Source organism: Schistocerca americana, chromosome 2, assembly GCF_021461395.2.
Source record: "Schistocerca americana isolate TAMUIC-IGC-003095 chromosome 2, iqSchAmer2.1, whole genome shotgun sequence".
In the NCBI taxonomy this organism is placed as follows: Eukaryota; Metazoa; Arthropoda; class Insecta; order Orthoptera; family Acrididae; genus Schistocerca; species Schistocerca americana.
In genome coordinates this window covers 360422268-360444307 of record NC_060120.1, presented here as the reverse complement: position 1 = coordinate 360444307, position 22040 = coordinate 360422268, and the positions used below count along the sequence as shown (strand labels likewise).

The 22040-nt window shown below is 44.0% G+C and overlaps 1 non-coding gene across 1 annotated transcript; it reads left to right on the top strand.

Annotated features, from left to right (window-relative positions):
* The first annotated feature begins 21706 nt into the window (after positions 1–21706).
* Trnat-ugu lies at positions 21707–21780 on the top strand. The gene has a single exon. It is a non-coding gene; the product is annotated as a tRNA-Thr (tRNA).
* The last annotated feature ends 260 nt before the right edge of the window (positions 21781–22040 follow it).

Below are 22040 nucleotides of genomic sequence, written 5' to 3'. Positions count from 1 at the left end.
CAGTATTCTAAAAGAGGACGGACAAGCGTAGTGTAGGCAGTCTCCTTAGTAGGTCTGTTAGATTTTCTAAGTGTCCCGCCAATAAAACGCACTCCTTGGTTGCCTTCCCTACAACATTTTCTATGTGTTGTTTCCAATTTAAGTTGTTCGTAATTGTAATACCTAGGTATTTAGTTGAATTTACAGCCTTTAGATTAGACTGATTTATCGTGTAACCGAAGTTTAACGAGTTCCTTTTCGCACTCATGTGGATGACCTCACACTTTTCGTTATTTAGGGTCAACTGCCACTTTTCGCACCATTCAGATATTTTTTCTAAATCGTTTTGCAGTTTGTTTTGATCTTCTGATGACTTTATTAGTCGATAAACGACCGCGTCATCTTCAAACAACCTAAGACGGCTGCCCAGATTGTCTCCCAAATCGGTTATATAGCTAAGGAACAGCAAAGGGCCTATAACACTACCTTGGGGAACGCCTGAAATCACTTCTGACGTCATACACGGCAACGGCCGTCTGTCTGATGGAGCATAAAACATTATTCATCTGGAAAGGCCGCTTGTCGCCGTTCAGTTAACGTACAGTTGCGGTACTGGCGTACAGCCATCGTCACTAATGAACGGCAGTCAGTACAGCTGTGTGAACCAGGCGCCTTGTGGAGACAAACATACAGCAACGATCGCTGAACGATCGTTGAGGAGACACTGTGGGTAGCCCCTTGGTTCATCTGGGCTGTCAGTTGCTCACCAGCCGCACGTCTATTCGCCTGTGTACCGCCTCGGCGCTGGTTTTCGATAGCGCCATTTCGTCATCCACGGTATACTTTACATCGCGATACGAACAGTTTACAAACGCAGCCATTTCGCGAATGCTTTCACCTTGGCCCGAAAGCCAATGATCATGGCCTTATGACTAGACATAAAGCTCTCCATTTCGTAGTACGACAAGGACTTCACTGTTTTCCGTCTTTCCCCGGCATGCTTTATATATTAAAGCGGCAAAGAAACTGGTGTAGTGCTAATCTCATTGTCGTGCATTGCGTGATGAGATGGTTGATTAGTGCCCACACACACATTCTTTGTCACTTTCGATAGAGTGGTGCTTTTGTCAAAGATTATAGCTGGTTATCAAGTTACCGCAATCACACCGCATATTTCGAGCCTGATGCGCCTCTGCCAGTGCCGTCATTACAACCACACGTGAGAGTCCTGTTGACAGCCAGCCAAGTGTGTAACCTGCGGTAGGGTTGCTCATGAAGGTGATTGTCCTTCTCCTTCTTCTCCCCGCTGCATCAACTGCAATGGTGACAATGCCACCTCCTCCTGTGATTCTCTCATGTACCTTGATGAGCAGGCTGTCCAGGAAATAATGGTGAAGGAAAAAGTGCCTTAACCAGTCGCTCACAAATTGTTGGCTAGACAAAAACCCTGCATTTTACCAGTACTGTTCTTGCTACATGTCACTCCAGGAAGACATGGCCATCAGACGTCAGATTCAGCACTGCGGTTGCGAAATTGCCCAGTGTCATGGTAGCATCCCCATCTCGTTCGACAACTGTGCATGCACCTTTAAATACAAAGATATCTCAACAGGCAGAATACGGCGCTGCGGACGGCAACGCCTATACGATAACTAGTGTCTGGCGGAGTTGTTAGATCGGTTACTGCTGCTACAGTGACAGGTTATCGAGATTTATGTGAGTTTGACGTGGTGCTATAGTCGGCCTACGAGCGATAGGAGACAACAACTCTGAGTTAGTGATGAAGTCGGTATTTTCCTGTGCGACCATTTCACGAGTGTGCAGTAAAGATCAAGAATCTGGGAAAACATCAACTCTCCCATATCGTTGTAGCCGGAAAAAGGTCCTGCAAGGAAGAGACCGACGACGACTGAAGAGAATCGTCCAACGTGACACAAGTGCAACCCTTCCGCAAATTGATGCAGATTTTAATGCTGGTCCATCAACAATGTGAGCGTGCAAACCATTCAACGAAGCGTCATCGACTCTGACTGCTGACATACGCATCATATCTGATCACCTACATCCATTCATGTCCATTATGCTTTCCAACGCATTTGGGCAATTCCAGCAGGATAATGCAACACCCCACACGTCCAGAATGGCTCCAGGAACACTCTTGCGAGTTTAAACACTTCCGCTGGCCACCAAACTCCCCAGACATGAACATTATTGAGCCTTGTAACGTGCTGTTCAGAAGAGATCTCCACCCCTTCGTATTCTTACGACTTATGGACAGCTCTGCAGGATTTATGGTGTCAGTTCCTTCTAGCACTACTTCAGACATTATTCGAGTCCACGCCACGACGTGCTGCTGTACTTCTGCCTGTTCACGGGGGCCCTACATGATACTAGGCAGGTGTACCAGTTTCTTTGGCTCTTGAGTGTATACGTTCCACTGCTAGCGTTGCCACCTGCCGTCTGTGAGTGATTATGGCACTTTGACGTTGAACACAGCCATTGGTCACATTAAAGTGACTGGATCGTGCAGAGTTAGATGAGACTTCGACAAGGTGGCCGGGCAAAGTGCTGAACCCTGCTCTTGTACACTAGGATTCTGCTGCGCTAGCCACTGCTGTAGCCCGCTCGCTCGCCAGAAAAAGCAGAAATGTGTGTGCGGCATCCAGCTAGTGAGTGTAGGAGCTAAGAGCCCGCTCTGACTATGAGGTACTCGTGCCGCCAATTGAAAGTTGCGTTGCGGCCGTTTAAACGAGCGCCATAATGCGCGGTCAGATTAGAGGACAGGCCGGTCGATCCTCGAGCCGCCTGCCCGCAATTTACGCGCATCGGCTGCTGCCGAGCCGCGCCGCGCCGTGACCGAGGCGCCGACGCTGCACTTCACTCCCACCGGCGTGAAGTCGCGCATTACGCGCGCCTACGTGACTCTCGACGCCCGACGACTCGTTGCCTTCAGTTCTCTTCCCGTTTCGACGTGCACGGACGCCGCACAGAACAACGCGCTCTTATCTTTCAAGTGTTTTCGCCCAGTACGAAACTAATCGATTACGCTTTCCAGCGTTAGTTAGTTCTCTGACTGCTTCATAACTTACCTCTGCAATGAAAGACTTCTCGCATTTAGACTGTTGCGTTTTTCCAGCAAACAGTCCATTCCATTTATTCATTTCATTTATTGCTTACTCTTTCTAATCACACTCTTCAAACACGACAGTAAGTCGCCAATACAAAATACTGATAATAGGAACCGAACTTCCACTCAGATTGAAATAAAAATAATTGAAATTACTACAGGAAGAAAACGAATTGAGAAACCATGAAATAAATACCAGCAACTATATAGGCAAAGTTTAAGTATCTTGATTGTTATGAGTAAATTATTTGTTTTGAGCGCTACCAGTCACATTATTTATTCTGTTTTAATTTATGACACTTCAACACGGTTCGACCACGTTTTTATCATCATGTATCCTTTTCTGCAAACATGTTAAAACAAGTCAACAGCTGCATGAGGGTGAAAGTAATCGTTCTATGAAGATTCCAGGAACAGAGGACTTAAAGTTTTTGAAACAGGTAGTAGAAACACCGCCGAATGAACTACCATTCTTCGTCAGAAAAGTTCAAGAGTATATGAAACAAGCATCGGAATTTGTATCTTTTCAAGGAACAATCAATAAACAGTTTTAACTTTCTGAATCCAGGGAGTCGCTAAAGTCGGCAATCATAAAAATGAATATATTTCATCTTCGTCGCTACAATTTTCAATTCAAAGCTTTCAAAATATTTCACTTTGAATTAGAAGCTATATGTCCGATCCCTTCCTAATAGATGACCATGCAGTATGACATGATCTTCGCTATCACTGAAGCGTTTGGTGGAATTTCGGCTGGACGTTGAGGAACCTGTCGGACTTGGGCGCTCTCTTTCATCTGCAGGGGCGAAACTGATGGGTTAGACTTCTCTAATCCACATAGAATGGATTGTAGACATTAAAAAAATGTACTAAACGTCGTGCTGGAAATTTACCAGGCTCTCTTAAGAGTTAATCTTTCCAGTGTCGCTAGGTATTATTCCAGTAACAGGAAGTAGTTAACAATACCGAGAAAATTTCTGTTGAATGGCAACGCTTATCAGAAAAGCCCTTATTTGCGGGGAAAATGGGATTAGCAGTCAGAATGCACGCGTTAGCGTCAAAAGCCAACCATTTTACCCCTCCAGGTTTGTAAAATCTGCGACTCGGTCTGCAGATATCACAAGTGTGCAATATGAATGGCAAACTGGTTCGCAATCAACGAGTCAGAATACAAGAAACACAAATAGTTAAAATTCGACATTACATAGAACAAACTATCCGTTGTGAAGCCACAGTATGGCTGTACCACAATGTCAGCACAAGTAAGACGTACCAGCAGTTTACATGTTTGATAAACGTATTTAACGTAACATGTTCCAGGACAAAATATCCCATTATCAAGATCTATAAAACAGGAAAAAAACCAAATAATCACTTCACATGATCACACGTAGTAACATAGCTGTAACTGAAATCCAGAAATTATGCCACTCCATAAACATAAAACTGCATTCTTTGAAAATGCAAAGCATGGGATTTATACCACCCCATTAAACAGTAATAACGAAAATAGAATGAGGAATTCCACCTTATGAAAGACACCTTTTTTCTTGTTTTGTTTCACCCATATATGCTTCAGAACTTTAGTGCTATCATCAGTGGGTTTAAATATTATTTTTAACTGTAAAACTTGAAATGGTACACTACCGCCCAACATTGAAAATAGGTACAACATACTTCATTATTTTTGTCAGAACAACACTTTTTTTTGTAAAATAACTCAATTTCGATTAATACAGCGAAGCCGGATACCAGTGTGGGAAAGAATGACTATTTATTTAATTGATCACATGTGCACTCCCACAAAATAAACCCCTACATCCAGTTTGGTGAGATCTGTGAAATGAATGAATGTATGGTCGTCTGCTAACCACAGATAGTGAATGTGAATATATGATCATCTTTGACACGATCTTTTGGCCACCTTTGGTGGGACCAAAGAGATGAAATTTACCTGAGCTTTGAGCGCCTGAAATGTGGCTGACCAATACGGTAACAAGGTGCTCCCCCACTTCGACAGAGGTGAGAGAGAACCTGGAGAACGGCCATGTTTCAGCACTCTGCCGCTGGATCTTGTGCTGTTAAGACCTGTTTTAGTTATGCTCCGTAATGACGAAAGAGTGGAGACATGGTATGCATGTGGAATATTTAAGAGTAGTTTGAAATAATAATCTCTCTATTTCAGGAACTTTTGTGGGGAGAATTAAATATCAGGCAGGTAATATTAATGGGATTGTAGTAATCTTCGGAAGTGACCAACGGTCACAATGAAACCACGTGTAGCAATAAGTTGAAATATTTCCGTGTGCTTAAGTTAAGCTGAATTACTAGCGTGTGTACAATAAGTTGAAATATTTAAGAAATGGCGTGTGCAGGACTTGAAATTAGAGACGAGTACTTCCACGTGGTGAGTACTGTGTGAGTCTCAAACTGTGTATGAGACAAAAGATAAAGAGAAGTACTCGTCCATGGTATCAGTTGAGGACTCGCGTGTGTGATGAATACGTTCTTAATATTACTTTGCGCGATATGATTCCGTGTGACGCTAGATTCAAACTCTGAGAGAGAAGCAAGGTGAGTCGGCCGTCTATCCAGCAACGCCACTTGGCTTGCATTGCACAGGAACACGTGCATATATCTCCAGAGTTCATAGTAGGAAAGTAGAATTACGAAGTGGGGCAGTGTCGTGTGAAACTGGGATAAATATTAATTGAAGTGGGAAAGCTGAAAGTGATAATGTTGTGACTAATCCCTGTGTAGTATTTCATATTGTAATGTGGTGTATGTCATGTAATTTGGGTATGTGTGGTTTGCATGGGAGAGTAGCGAGGTAGTTTCAAAAGATTAGTGGGTTATGCTTGTTCCTTCGGTACCGCTCGGTCTGGAGGACAGTTTCGTGATGATGACTGTGAGAGTCGAAGTGTGAGAAATAATAAAAGATCCACCATCCTATCCAGAAAGTGCACTGTAGCGTTAAATAATTACGAGACCATAATATAGAGATTCACCAATGTAAAGCCATGCCCACTAGGCGGAATTTCTCATGTGTTATTGTTGTAGGTTATAGAATTTGTGTGTTTAGGTTAGAGAATTTATCGGAATAAATGAGATAGTGAAAAGAAAAAGATTGGTGGACTTTTCCTTCGAATTGTATGTTGTCATAATGTCCCAAATTTATAATGTGTGCGCCATTCATATTCAGTGCGGTGGCCACGTGTTGACAAAAGCCGTTAAATAAAAGACAAAAAGAAAATGTGGTATTGCCAGTGCGTAGTGTACAGTCAGAGCTCTGTAAATTACTGATAGTCAGATGCGTGTTTCCGTTGCGTATTAATCATATAGGAGGATAACTTGTAACTTAAGGGTGAGTACTAGAGTTCATGTTACTCGATAAGTAAGAATGAATCCACTCGCTTGGCAGACCACTCATCTTGCAGGCCTGACTGCTTGATGCCACAGTATGAGCAAGGCATGTGGGTGCCTCTCAAACTGTTGTTACATATTAACATCTGTGTTGTTTATAACATTATGTTAAAGTTCCATTTAGAGCTTAATTAACAAAAAGTATATGCATGCGTTAGTTAACATACCTTACCTGATGCTAGTGCCCATTTATTTTGGTAGCTATTCTGCTACACAATATACAACTTGTCATATGCATACAGCAAAACGTAATTTATTTTTCTGTTTGTTATGCATTTACGAACGGAAGTGAGTCTGTGTCACGTTTTTGCATCTACATCTACATTTATACACCGCAAGCCATCCAACGGTGTGTGGCGGAGGGCACTTTACGTGTCACTGTCATTACCTCCCTTTTCTGTTCCAGTCGCGTATGGTTCGCGGGAAGAGCGACTGTCTGAAAGCCTCCGTGCATGCTGGAATCTCTCTAATTTTACATTTGTGATCTCCTCGGGAGGTATAAGTAGGGGGAAGCAATATATTCGATACCTCATCCAGAAACGCACCCTCTCGAAACCTGGACAGCAAGCTACACCGCGGTGCAGATCGCCTCTCTTGCAGAGTCTGCCACTTGAGTTTGCTAAACATCTCCGTAACGCTATCACGGTTACCAAATAACCCTGTGACGAAACGCGCCGCTCTTCTTTGTATCTTCTCTATCTCCTCTGTCAACCCGATCTGGTACGGATCCCACACTGATGAGCAATACTCAAGTATAGGTCGAACAAGTGTTTTGTAAGCCACCTCCTTTGTTGATGGACTACATTTTCTAAGCACTCTCCCAATGAATCTCAACCTGGTACCCGCCTTACCAACAATTAATTTTATATGATCATTCCACTTCAAATCGTTCCGCACGCATACTCCCAGATTTTTTACAGAAGTAACTGCTACCAGTGTTTGTTCCGCTATCATATAATCACACAATAAAGGATCCTTCTTTCTGTGTATTCGCAATACATTACATTTGTTTATGTTAAGGGTCAGTTGCCACTCCCTGCAGCAAGTGCCTATCCGCTGCAGATCTCCCTTCATTTCGCTACAATTTTCTAATGCTGCAACTTCTCTGTATACTACAGCATCATCCGCGAAAAGCCGCATGGAACTTCCGACACTATCTACTAGGTCATTTATATATAGGTTACTTTAACGTCTGTAGACGTCTCTCCGTTGATAACAACATGCTGTGTTCTGTTTGCTAAAAACTCTGCAATCCAGCCACACAGCTGGTTTGATATTCCGTAGGCTCTTACTTTGTTTATCAGGCGACAGTGCGGAACTGTATCGAACGCCTTCCGGAAGTCAAGGAAAATACCATCTACCTGGGAGCCTGTATCTAATATTTTCTGGGTCTCGTGAACAAATAAACCGAGTTGGGTCTCACACGATCGCTGTTTCCGGAATCCATGTTGATTCCTACAGAATAGAACCTGGGTTTCCAAAAACGACACGATACTTGAGCAAAAAACATGTTCTAGAATTCTACAACAGATCGACGTCAGAGATATAGGTCTATAGTTTTGCGCATCTGCTCGACGACCCTCCTTGAAGACTGGGACTACCTGTGCTCTTTTCCAATCATTTGGAACCTTCCGTTCCTCTAGAGGCTTGCGGTACACGGCTGTTAGAAGGAGGGCAAGTTCTTTCGCGTACTCTGTGTAGAACCGAATTGGTATCCCGTCAGATCCAGTGGACTTTCCTCTGTTGAGTGATTACAGTTGCTTTTCTATCCCTGGACACTTATTTCGATGTCAGCCATTTTTTCGTTTGTGCAAGGATTTAGAGAAGGAACTGCAGTGCGGTCTTCCTCTGTGAAACAGCTTTGGAAAAAGGTGTTTAGTATTTCAGCTTTACGCGTGTCATCCTCTGTTTCAATGTCATCATCATCCCGAAGTGTCTGGATATGCTGTTTCGAGCCACTTACTGATTTAAAGTAAGACCAGAACTTCCTAGGATTTTCTGTCAAGTCGGTACATAGAAATTTACTTTCGAATTCACTGAACGCTTCACGCACAGCCCTCCTTACGCTAACTTTGACATCGTTTAGCTTCTGTTTGTCTGAGAGGTTTTGGCTGCGTTTAAACTTGGAGTGAAGCTCTCTTTGCTTTTGCAGTAGTTTCCTAACTTTGTTGTTGAACCACGGTGGGTTTTTCCCGTCCCTCACAGTTTTATTCGGCGCGTACCTGTCTAAAACGCATTTTATAATTGCCTTGAACTTTTTCCATAAACACTCAACATTGTCAGTGTCGGAACAGAAATTTTCGTTTTGATCTGTTAGGTAGTCTGAAATCTGCCTTCTATTACTCTTGCTAAACAGATAAACCTTCCTCCCTTTTTTTAGATTCCTATTAACTTCCATATTCAGGGATGCTGCAACGGCCTTATGATTACCGATTCCCTGTTCTGCACTTACAGAGTCGAAAAGTTCGGGTCTGTTTGTTATCAGTAGGTCCAAGATGTTCTCCCCACTAGTCGGTTCTCTGTATAATTGCTCGAGGTAATTTTCGGATAGTGCACTCAGTATAATGTCACTCGATGCTCTGTCCCTACCACCCGTCCTAAACATCTGAGTGTCCCAGTCTACATCTGGTAAATTGAAATCTCCACCTAAGACTAACATGCTGAGAAAATTTATGTGAAATGCATTCCAAATTTTCTCTCAGTTGTTCTGCCACTAATGCTGCTGATTCGGGAGGTCAGTAAAAGGAGCAAATTATTAACCTAGCTCGGTTGTTGAGTGTAACCTCCACCCATAATAATTCACAGGAACTATTCACTTCTACTTCACTACTGGATAAACTACTACTAACAGCGACAAACTTGACACCAACGGTTGCATGCAATCTATCCTTTCTAAACACCGTCTGTGCCTTTGTAAAAATTTCGGCAGAATTTATCTCTGGCTTCAGCCAGCTTTCTGCACCTATAACGATTTCAGCTTCGGTGCTTTCTATTAGCGCTTGTAGTTCCGGTACTTTACCAATGCAGCTTCGACAGTTTACAATTACAATACCGATTGCTGCTTGGTCCCCGCATGTCCTGACTGTGCCCCACACCCTTTGAGGCTGTTGTCCTTTCTGTACTTGCCCGAGGCCATCTAACCTAAAAAACCGCCCAGTCCACGCCACACAACCCCTGCTACCCGTGTAGCGGCTTGCTGCGTGTAGTGGACTCCTGACCTATCCAGCGGAACCCGAAACCCCACCACCCTATGGCGCAAGTCGAGGAATCTGCAGCCCACACGGTCGCAGAACCGTCTCAGCCTCTGATTCAGACCCTCCACTCGGCGCTGTACCAAAGGTCCGCATCCAGTCCTGTCGACGATGCTGCAGATGGTGAGCTCTGCTTTCATCCCGCTAGCGAGACTGGCAGTCTTCACCGAATCAGACGTTGGAGCTCCCGACTACCAGTAAGCCCACCCTCTGCAACCGCCCGGATCTTGCAGACTGAGGGGCAACCTCTGGAACAGGACAAGCAGCCATGTCCGGCCGAAGATCAGTATCAGCTTGAGACAGAGCCTGAAACCGGTTCGTCAGACAAACTGGAGAGGCCTTCCGTTCAGCCCTCCGGAATATCTTTCGCCCTCTGCCACACCTCGAGACGACCTCCCACTCTACCGCAGGTGAGGTATCAGCCTCAATGTGGGCAGTATCCCGGGCAGCCACAGTCTTAGTCCGATCGGGGGATGCGTGGGACGAGCTGGCCGTTCCCGACAAACCCCCATCCGGACCCCCACAGTGACGCCCATTGGCAACAGCCTCAAGCTGTGTGACCGAAGCCAACACTGCCTGAAGCTGGGAGCGAAGGGGTGCCAACTCATCCTGCATCCGAATACAGCAGTCGCAGTCCCAAATTACAGTTTTGAAGTCGTTGTGCGTTTTTCTGTGTTGCTGGCTAAGTAAATAGGCTTACTTCGTGACCTATGGTCGCTTGGCACTGTACTTTTTGGATTTCTCAAAACATAGGCAGAGTTTTCGCCGCCGTTACGTGTTGTTGTGGTTGTGTGGTATTCATTTGTTTCTTAGCATGTTTGGATGAGTGAGACGCGCGACTTTGAATTGCATTTCGCGTCAGTGGTGTGTGTGTGTGTGTGTGTGTATGTGTGTGTGTGTGTGTGTGTTTTGATGATTGGGGCAGAGAGAGAGAGAGAGAGAGAGAGAGAGAGAGAGAGAGAGAGAGAGACTTTTTTCCCGATGCCTAGTTTTGGTATGGGTGTTAACTTCTCGTTCATCATAATCTCAACAACACCCTTTGGCGTGAAACATTTAATGAGATGAGGAACACAACGTACTTTTCATCTGCCTTACCGCTATATCCACTTCGCAGTCGGAAGCCTCAGATTTCGAAAATTTGGAGCCCATCACATTCGCTGCACAGACGTTGGATGGTATCAGATGGAGCCTGCGCCGTCCCTTCTTCCCGGTTGTCGAGACGTGCGAACTGCCTCTCCCGTCATTTAGACGCCTCTCACGTGCACCTGAACGGCGTACGCACACTCGTAAACGAACCGTATAGCTCCCTCGATGTTCGGCCGCGTGCACGCTATTGTGGCAGCAATATATTGCGCATTCCGTCACGTAGCAGCAAATGGACACTCAGCCGTTTTATGGTACAGAGATTGCACTTCAGTGGGGAGTCTAATGGCAGCCCACGTGAAATATGTTTATTAACACTCAATTTTAATCAGTGGTAGGCGAGATTTAATGCAATTTCACATGTATTTTCTTTACCAAAAAACAAAAAACAAAAAAAAAAAAAGAAATGTACGTCGAATTAGGTTGTAAATGCGCGAAGGGGAGAGACGCCAAGTGGTAACCGGTAATCGTACATACAGAAAGGGTCAGAAAGAAATGTGGTAACACATTTTTATCAGGCTCATTTCACTGTGTCAAAATAAATGCTATCGCAAATAAAAACTAACTTTCAACGCGAACATTTTTGATTAGAAAGAGGCACGGTTTCCCTCCCAGCTTTAAAAACAATTTTGATATATTAGCTACATTTATTACGCGGTAATATGTGCCGAAAAGTACATCGAACGTAAATTGACCAGCGACTACATTTTTCACTGCAAACTTTTCCAAATATCCGAGGTGCTGTAGTTTACTTTGGAGTACGTAGGACGTTCAAAATGTTTTGCACAGTCGTCTCTAATTTTTTTTATTTTTGCAGGAGGAGAATGAATTTTTTTGGTAGTATACTTGGAACGTTTAGCTATACATTGAGCCTACTGAATGTAGCCTCCATCAGCTGTGACGCATCTGGCCCAACGTTTTTTCCATGACGTAAATGCACTCTGGTAAAATTCTGGTGATTGACTTTTACACCATCGCTTGACACAGGAAATAAGGTCTTTCTCACTATCAAATGTTTTACCTCGCAGGTGGGCCTTCAGACGACCAAAGATTTAAGAATCAAACGGAGCCAAGTCCGGACTGTAGAGAGGATGAGGAACAATTTTCCAACCCATTTTCCTGATTTTCTTCTGCGTCATAAGGGCTGTATGGGGTTTGGCATTGTCATGGTGTAGTCTGATGAGCTGACCCTGAAGCTGTGGTCTGTGGGTCATGATGGCACGTCGCAGGTTGTCCAATGACAAACAGTAACGGTCCCGGTTAATTGTGGAGCCAGGTTCCAAAATGTCAACGAAAGTGACACCACACTGATCCCAGAAGAAGGATACCATCACCTTTCGTCCTGCTGTTCGTGAAAGTCTTGGTCTCTTCTTCCGAAGCGAACCCAGATGACGCCACTCCATGGGTTTGGTTTTGCTCTAAGGTTCGGGCATAAACAACAATGTTTCATCCTGGGTAACGACACCGTCGAAACACTGTTTCCACTCTTCAGTATACGTCTTCATGAGACCCTCGCACATATCCTTCCTCACTGTTTTCATTTCTCTTGTCAATAATTTAGGCACCCAGATTTTTCTGTACCCTATTGACTGTACGAGTGATACCACACTACCCAATGACAAACGAGTCATTTCAGCAAGCTGTCGTGTCGTGACACATCTGTCATTTTGGATGATTTGGTCAATGGTCTCACATCACTCACTGCCGTCGATGGTGTACAACATCGTGGATTGTTCAGTAGAGAGAAACCACATCCTTTAAACCTCTGCAACCACCGTTGGATACTTCTGCGATCCACTATGTCCTCCCCATAACCCCATAAACAGGGAGCAACTGCCTGTGAATCGATGTGGCAGAGTCATCGCCGGTCTTGATGAGAAACTCCATCACCGACCGTTGTCGCAACCTGGCGTCTACTTCACGGTCCATTATGGTTGACCTGTAAAAAGCACGAATCCCAAGACAGTGTGTTTCTCTCTCTCTCTCTCTCTCTCTCTCTCTTTTTTTTTAAGCGAAAACAAAAAGTTTTACGGAGAATAACAGAGACGGATGTAGCTATGCTTCATCTACATAAAACATTTTTTTGGGCTAATCGGATTACTTGATGGTGTGGTACGTTCCTATGGGACCAAACTGCTGAGGTCATCGGTCCCTAGGCTTAAGTTAAACTAACGTACGCTAAGAACAACACACACCCACGTTCGAGGGAGGACTCTTAACATCCGACGGGGGTTAGCCGCACGAACGGGGACAAGGCGCGACAACCGCGCGGCTACTCCGCGCGGCCGGATTACGTGAAATTTCACACCCCACGTATCGTACGATATTAGTTCCGTGGACCGACCAGCACTTCGAGTTGCGCCGAGCGATATGGTAGAGATACGTATCGCTGTCGTCCCAGTGTGAACCAGGTAAGTCGCTTCGATTACGTTTCTCTGCGCTCCCTCGATAAGTGTTGCTTCTGCATCGTATCACGCATCGTATCGCATACGGTTCAGCCTCAGTGTGAACCGCGCCTTACTGATATCGAATGATAGCAGTTCAATAGAAACCCTAACTTTTCCACAATTAAGCTGATAACATCTGACGCAATGTTGACTGTGGCGAACTATCTAATCAGGTTTCAACTGCACTTTAATAACTACATTACCTAAGTGTGCCCACAGCAGTCAGTTCCAAAGTTTCAGTTTACGAAGTAATTCGTGGCAGGGAATTTTCTCTGTCTTCTTGCCGCACCATATTCAGAAAATTTGAAACTTTCGACTCCCTTAGTGAGCACCAAGAAACTGATTGTACGACATGCATCTAGATTCTCCTTCTATGCCCAGTTAACCCACAGCTGGCCAGGTGTCATGGAAATGGAGGAAATTTACCTGTTATGGTTAAGTGAATGTGCGCGATAGAGAAACACGCTGAACAGTTAATATTTTGATGGGAGATATAATGTCACAAGGGACAGCGTGAATGTCGCAGCCGGCCGGTGTGGCCGAGGGGCTCTAGGCGCTTCAGTCTGGAACTGCGCGACCGCTACGGTCGCAGGTTCGAATCCTGCCTCGGGCATGGATGTGTGTGATGTCCTTAGTTTGGTTAGGTTTAAGTAGTTCTAAGTTCTAGGGGACTGATGACCTCAGCTGTTAAGTCCCATAATGTTCAGCGTCATTTGAACCATTTGAATGCCGCAGCCACCGTAAGCTTTTTCTGTCGATCCATTGTGGATGTGGGACAGCGGCTGGTCAAATATTTAACAAAGCAATTCGCTAAACAATTGTGCAAGTTGAGGAGTTGTTTTATTTTATTTTCGCTACGAGTTTCGGCAATTCAATATGCGCACCACAAGCACCTCTCAAAAATTATCAGTATTGGCACATTGGGTTCAAATGGCTCTGAGCACTATGGGACTTAACATCTGAGGTCATCAGTCCCCTAGACTCAGAACTACTTAAACCTAACTAACCTAAGGACATCACACACAGCCATGCCCGAGGCAGGATTCGAACCTGCGACCAGCAGCAGCAGCGCTGTTCCGGACAGAAGCGCCTAGAACCGCTCGGCCACAGCGACCGGCGGCATATTGGGGTCATCTGTTTCTGGATGTCGTGTATTCTTCCTTCGAAGGCTTGACTGTAACTTCAGTTGGAGTCACGTATTCGAAGGCAGCACCTGGGAATTCACGACATCGAGAAACAGATGGCCCCAGTATTCCAATATCGATAATTTTTGAAAGGCGCCTATGGTGCCTGAAGATAGCATATTGAATTTACCGCAACTGGTTGCCAAAACAAAATAAAATAAATTCTCAATTTGCACAGCTGTTTGGCGAATTTCTTTGTTAAAAACCATAATATGTAGTCGTGGGAACGGGTACCGCACCTTATTTGTCACTAGATCAAAGAGCATCACTAGATCAAATAAAAATTCTCGCCATCCCCGTGACTTAACGGTGGTGTTTCTCGGCAAATAACAGACTGATTACCGGATATAAAAGAAGATGTGCAGATGAGTTCGTGACGAAATCATGGGAGGGGAGGATAGGAGACTCGTCAGGAGCTTTTACCTAAACTTGCTTTGCAAGAGAACCAAGAACGTTTTACCCGTAGTATATCTCACCTCAGCAGTAGGCCTGTATGCAGGAATTTCACTTAACTCCTGCGTACCGTGTTCCATGGTGTCGTCTCCACTATTGCCATCAAGCCACTGTTCATCATACACAGCATATCCGATCGAGTACAAAATTACTCAAAGGGCCGCCTGTGAGGAACGTAGCGTAGTTTTCTTTGTAAAAGAAGTGTCGACAGAATCTGAGTGTATGGTCTAGATATGCACTGTATGCTCAACCGATAAGCATTAGACCACTGAAATAAGACCTTAAGTCTTGCAATTTCTTACAGGCTAATTTCGGTGCTGATGGAAGAATAACTTGTCTCTGTCAGTCAAGATATCTACTGAACGGGCCTACGTTAATGCTGTATTGGTTTTGGAGAAGTACGATCTTTCCTACTAAAGCACTACGCTTTTGCATGTGGAAGCTCTCAGCAATAAATATCTTGATTTGAAGGAAGTTAGGCAAACACCTCTGACTTCGAGGCTGAGAGTATTATTCCTGTTTGGGATTATTAGAAAGCGACAGCACAGCAATGCAAAGTCGATGTAAGTGAGTGGTGCTCTAATCTAGAAAATTATTAATGTTGGCAACGAGCTACAATACTGAGTATGTGTTTTAATGCGTCTATCGTTATTACACATCTACAGTCATAAACGATATTCCCTTGTGCTCTGTCATCAGAACGAAATATACTAGAGTATAATTTCATCGGGTTTGAGTACTATTAATGAATTCTTGAGCTCTCTCAATCGATCTGTAAGTCAGCTTACGCCTTTTATGATAAATACGAACTGTTGGCGACCGCTCTTGTAGCTATAATACGACATTTGTTGTGATGATGTGGTCTAGTGTTAACGTAAATACCATCGGCATTACAGTACCGCTATGCTGCACGCTTTAACCTTGTTCTCGCATTAACAGTGCGAACATAACAGCACTGTCGAGTTGCAGGCTCAGACAGACATTCCCGTTCGACTAAGAGTTGTAGCTGCATGTTTTGCTCTTATTCTGCTACCTCACGTACCTCGGGCTGTTACTGTTAGTTGCCAATGTCGTGCAGCAAGCTACTGCGTGAGTAAGGCAAGCGGCAGACCGCTTGCTGAATACTGGAGAACAGCCTTTCGTAAAAAAACAAAAAAAAGTGATGAAATACTTCATTGCGTACAGTTCACAGCAGACTGGACCTTTTGTGGTCGAAAGTGATCCATTCAACCAGCTTGCTAAACATGAAGATCGAAAACAGAACATTATGCAAATAAAATGGCATCGAAACTAAATGTTAACCTTGGTGCAAGTTGTAGGTTCATGAAGTCACCGGTTCGGGTCACCCTGGTACCTCTCGCTCGCTCCTTTATCCCCAATGTACGTTAAGTAGATATGACGATAACACGGGAACTAAAGGTGTTTTGCGTTCTCCATTACAACAGGTGGTCACAACTGTCTTGCAAGAGTACGCCTACAGCGAAAGGGGCGTACAAATCGGATATTGCACCACTGCCGCCTAAGTATCCTATTCTCACGGTACGTGCCTTTCTTTTTCAGGGTAGTGGAAGATGGGTTGTAAGTACTATGTGCTTCCTATCCTTCAAACAGTTTTGCGTGAACAGCGACGCCTTACAGTAACCGCAATGAATGCAGCAACTCCAGACATCCTCGCAAAAGTATCGGACGAGTTCGCCTACCGTATGGATGTTTATCGTGTGTTCCGTGACGAATCTTTTTGAAATACTTGGCATCATTAAAAGATTTAAGATATGTTGGTACAAGGCAGTTTCAAATTAATATAACGAATATAAACGATTATAAATATTTAATTTCAAAATTTCGATAGTTGTGCAAGCGTATTGAATTGGACGCCGTGTAATGCATAAGTGGTAAGTTCCGTGTCGAAAGTGAATTTTTTTTTTAATTTTATTTACTTTATTTCCTGTATTTTACAAATGATCTGCCACCTAGTCACTAAAACTGGCCCTCTTTCCACAATATTAAATTGTACATACGCAGAATATGAAACTGATGTGGTTCCTTATTATTTTAACAAAGCTCAACACTGTTGGAGCTTTAGACTGACAGAGAAAGGCAACACCAAAAATTAATTGTAGCATGATGAAATTTCGGGAATACATTTGTCTAGGTAAAACATTTAAGTGACTAATATTGCAAACTCACACGTTAATGTGAGCACGAGATAAGTCATTGCAAATTTGAAATGCTGGTAAATTAGTAACAGTTGTAACCGTCAGAATACTGAATGCAACCACATCACGCACATGCATTGTCCTGCACAGGCTCAAAAATGGAGTTGTCGTCCGATGACGTCCCGTATGTGTTTGACTGGAGGCAGATCTGGTGATGCAGCAACTTTTCGGCGCTCTGTAGAGCACGTTGTGTTACAACAGCGATATGTGGGTGAGCGTTATCCTGTTGGAAAACCTCTCCCCGGCAGCACAATAGGTCGAATAACCAGATTTACGTACAAATTTGCAGTCAGCGTACGTGGGATAACCACGAAAGTTGTTCTGCTGTCATACGAAATCGCAAACAGAACCATAACTCCAGGTGTAGGTTCAGCTTGTCTAGCAAACAGACAGGTTGGCTGCAGGTCCTCAAGTGGTCTCCTCCTAAAAACACACGGCCATCACAGGCACCGAGGCAGAACCAGATTTCATCAGAACACACAACAGATCTCCATCCTACTCTCCCATGATATCTCGCTTGATACCACTGAAGTGGTGCTTTGGGGTCGATGGAATGCGCACTACAGGGCATCTGACTCGGATCTATTGCTGAAGTAAACATTTTGCAACTGTCCATTGTGTCACTGTGGTGTCAACTGCTGCTCGGGCATGGATGTGTGTGATGTCCTTAGGTTAGTTAGGTTTAAGTAGTTCTAAGTTCTAGGGGATTGATGACCTCTGCTCTTAAGTCCCATAGTGCTCAGAGCCATATGAACCATTTTGCTGCTCGGATTTCTCCCGCAGATGCAGTTCGATGCACCGGAGTCATAGGCGGAACACGATGGTCTTCCCTCTCGGTAGTGGCCGTCCGAAGACCGGAGCTGGGTCTTCTTGCGATCGCACATTCTCGTGACCACCGCTGCCAGCAACGATATACAGTGTGGCTACATATCTGCCAAGTCTTCGTGCAATATCGCAGAAGGAACATCCAGCTTCTTGTATTCCTACTACATGACCTCATTCAAACTCAAGGTGTCTTTGTCGCCTTAATGGCATTCTTGACTAATATCATCTCACCACGTCCAATTTCAAACGTAACAAACGCTCACGACCATAATGGGGTGTACTGTAAGCAAACCTGATTTGCGTTCTCATAGTGGCGCTACTAGCGGCACTCTTAAGCGGCGAAATTATAACAGACATAACCTTTCAGATGTCGCATGAGTCCTCCTTGGTGTTGCGTCCCACCGACGCACCAGACTGAAGATGCCCGTAACTGCAGGATGCACATCCTCGTCCGACAGGTACCGTAGAACGTTCAAAGCATTTTTTTAAGCAACCGAAGGCGTGATAATCGCATGAGGAGAGATCAGGAAGATAGGAGGGTGCTGGAGTGCCTCCCACTTGTCGTCGTCGCCCGTAATGGACCACCACGGAATTTGGCGCATCATTCTACAATGGTGGTTATCGAAGGACGTGCTTCCCATGTACATTCTTCATTCTCCGATGGACGTCTACCGGTGTTTGCCCTTTGGCAGCCAAGAAACGAATAACAGTACGTTGGTCTTGCTTGGACGCATTTGGTAATAACGTCGCCATAGTTCATACTTCCGACTTTACCACACACACGTCGGAAAGACAACGAATGCTACACTAATCCCTTGCCTGTATCTCTTTGCGTATATACTCGCATATGAGTCGCGCTATGTTGCATATGCGCTGTACAAACGCAAACTTTTTGATTTCCTCTTGTAGTTCACTCGTGTTTCTGACTTCACACACAGTTCAGAATGTATGACGTGAAAATGATAATCGATAATATATTGTCCAAATGGTGAAGGGGAGTCAATGGAACAAGTGTAAACTACATAAGAAAAATTCGGACTTCCCTTTATACACTCTGTAATTTTTTTCGTTGTATCGCTTTGTGTTAAATAGTTACAGCCGTCTGTAATGCCCGTACGAGATGTAATCAAAAAGGAACGGGAATTTAATTTCGCGTGCTTCATACATCCGAATTTAAAACTTTTTCCTTCTTGTTGGTACACATATTCCTGATGTATGGCTGCGTCTTCAGCTGTTTTGAATATTTAGCGCGTACGTGTTTTCGAGTGCTAGGCGAATTTTTACTTTTGAATAACATAGATCAAAGAATTTGCCTTAAATTCAGTCTGAAAACTGGAATGAAGTGCAGCACCACATTTGTAATGTTCACTGTAGCTGCTGAGGAATTTACGATGAATAAGACAAGAGATTAAGAGTAGTATAAACGCTTCAAAGAGTGTCGAGAACGCCTTCAACTGCCTAGCAGAACGTGGAAGAAGTGAGGAAAATGCTACCTGAGGATCACCAAATCACCATTAGAGAGATTTCTAATGATTTCGACGTATTTTTTGGGCGATGCCACGCAATTTTCCATATGTTTTGGGCGTGAAACGTATAGCAGCACAGTTTGTTTGGAAATTGCTCAATTTCGAGCAAAGACGACTATGGTGGATATCTCTCAGGAACTGCTGAATGGAGTCGACAACGATCCAGAACTCAAAAGAGTTTATTATAACAAATGACTATACACAGGTATACGGGTTTGACGTCGAAACCAAGGCCCAATCGTCCCAATGGAAAATGCCTGAAGAGCCAAGACCGAAAAAATTCGACAAGTTCTATCACATGTGAAGGTTCTTCTCACTGTTTTCTGCGATTACAGATGGATAATGCATCATATGTTTCTGCCTTATGGTCGTACGGTCAGTAAGGATTACAATCTTGAAGTTATGCGCCGTTTGCGCGAAGCAATCTTAAGGAAGCGACCAGAATAGTGGCAAAACCACTCGTGGAAATTTCATCACGATAATGCTCCCGCTCACACCTCAATGCTTGTTCGTGATTTTTTGAAGAAAAAAAAACAAACAAACAAAACCGTTGTGTTGTCTCAGCCTCCGTAGTCACTGGAAACGGCTCCCTGCGACTACATTCTGTTCCCAAGGCTGAAGAGAACTATGAAAGGACGTCGTTTTCCCACCACTGATGACATATTAACAGAATTGTTCAAGGAACTGAACACCATGACGAAAAATAAGTTCCAAAAGTGCCTCCAAGATTGGAAAACGCCACTGGCGCAAGTGTATTACATCTGAGGGGAATTACTTTGAATGGGACGTAGTTGAGATATTGATGAACAAATAAAGATACTTTAAGAAAAACAAAAATTCCTGTTCCTTTTTGATCGCATCTCGTATTCATTTTGAATAGCCCTGTACATCAACAGACCATTAATTGCTAAGGAGGTCATGCCACACTTGGCTAATTATTGTCCACATACTGGACAAAGAGGGCTTTGACTGATTCACAATAAAGTGACCCAAAAATTCCGACGTACCTTAAATGGCAAGATATCGAACAAAGAACCTTACTGTTGGTGAAAACCCACTTTTCTAGACAAAGCTTGAGATTTCTCCATTTACCAGTCTCACAACTAATTAGGCGATAACATTACATTATTAATCCCATGTAAAAGAAATGTAAGAAATTCATCTCACCTAATTTTTTTACAGAAGAATGACAGCGTGGACAGGCTTTTTTTCCCGAGAGACCCATGACAAGCTAATAGATTGGAATGAGCAATACACAGGTGAGGTATAACTGACAGTTGATAGAAGTCACGAAAACATCGTTGGCCGCAGTTGCTGATGTAGCAGGACTTTACTGTTTTTAGACTATTGTGGCACGATTTCAGGTGCGACAAGCTTCGCTGTGAACCAACAGACGATCACATTGCGTGTCAGGAGGAGAAAGAAGCGAGTAGCTGAAGCGAAACTGCGTGATATCTCCACACAGCTGTCTTTCTTCCCGTTACCACCCCTCATCCCACCTTTCCACAGAAGGTATATTAAGTCACAAGACACGGGATGGAAGGCATCCACAGTTTCTCTACATCTCAGCTGCTTCTACGTGTTTCAGGTCTGCACCGTAGTTGAGTCTTAATAGAACCGGATTCTCGTCCAGGTGCTCTGAGGCTGCCTTGTGGTACGCATTCTGTGAAGAGCGTTACGGTTGTGAAGTATTTTACCGCTTTCTAATGCTGTTGGTCTCTGCTACGTCGCAAAAGACGTACTTCTCTCTGCTTCTATACGACATAGCAAATTTTTTTTCATTTTCTATTACATTTTGTATTTTATTTGAATCTGTTAGCTCACACGTGCGTTGCAGCATATACTCGTATTTTATACTAAGAATATCGCATCTTCTATTTTTCGCTTTGGCTCCCATCCATCACGGATTCTTTCACAAGATACCGAATAGGAGTTATACGTAGCAAGTCTCCTTCGAAACTCTTCCAAGTATCTGAACAGATAGTCTATTAAACAATAAAGTTTTTAGCTTTGCATGGCTGAGTATAATGGGCGGGGGCACTACGAATGTAGTGCGGTACAATACGTTGAGAATATGGGTTTCGCGGGAGGCGTGCGAGAGATAAATCCCTGCAGTCGTGCTATCCTCTGTGTCCTCGGTGGCTCAGATGGATAGAGCGTCTGCCATGTAAGCAGGAGATCCCGGGTTCGAGTCCCGGTCGGGGCACACATTTTCATCTGTCCCCGTTGACGTATACCAACGCCTGTAAGCAGCTAAGGGTATTCATTTCGTTGTAATGACAGCCATGTCGGAGTATTCTAACTGAAGTCGCGCTAAGTTCTATTTATTCGTAACAGGTGTTGCTTAAATTGGAAAGGCTGCGATGATAATGGAGCAGGACAGGCGACGGTGAATTTAATCAGACAAAATAGACACAGTCAGAAAAGAAACAACAGCCGTCTCTCTTATAACCGAAAACGTAAGTT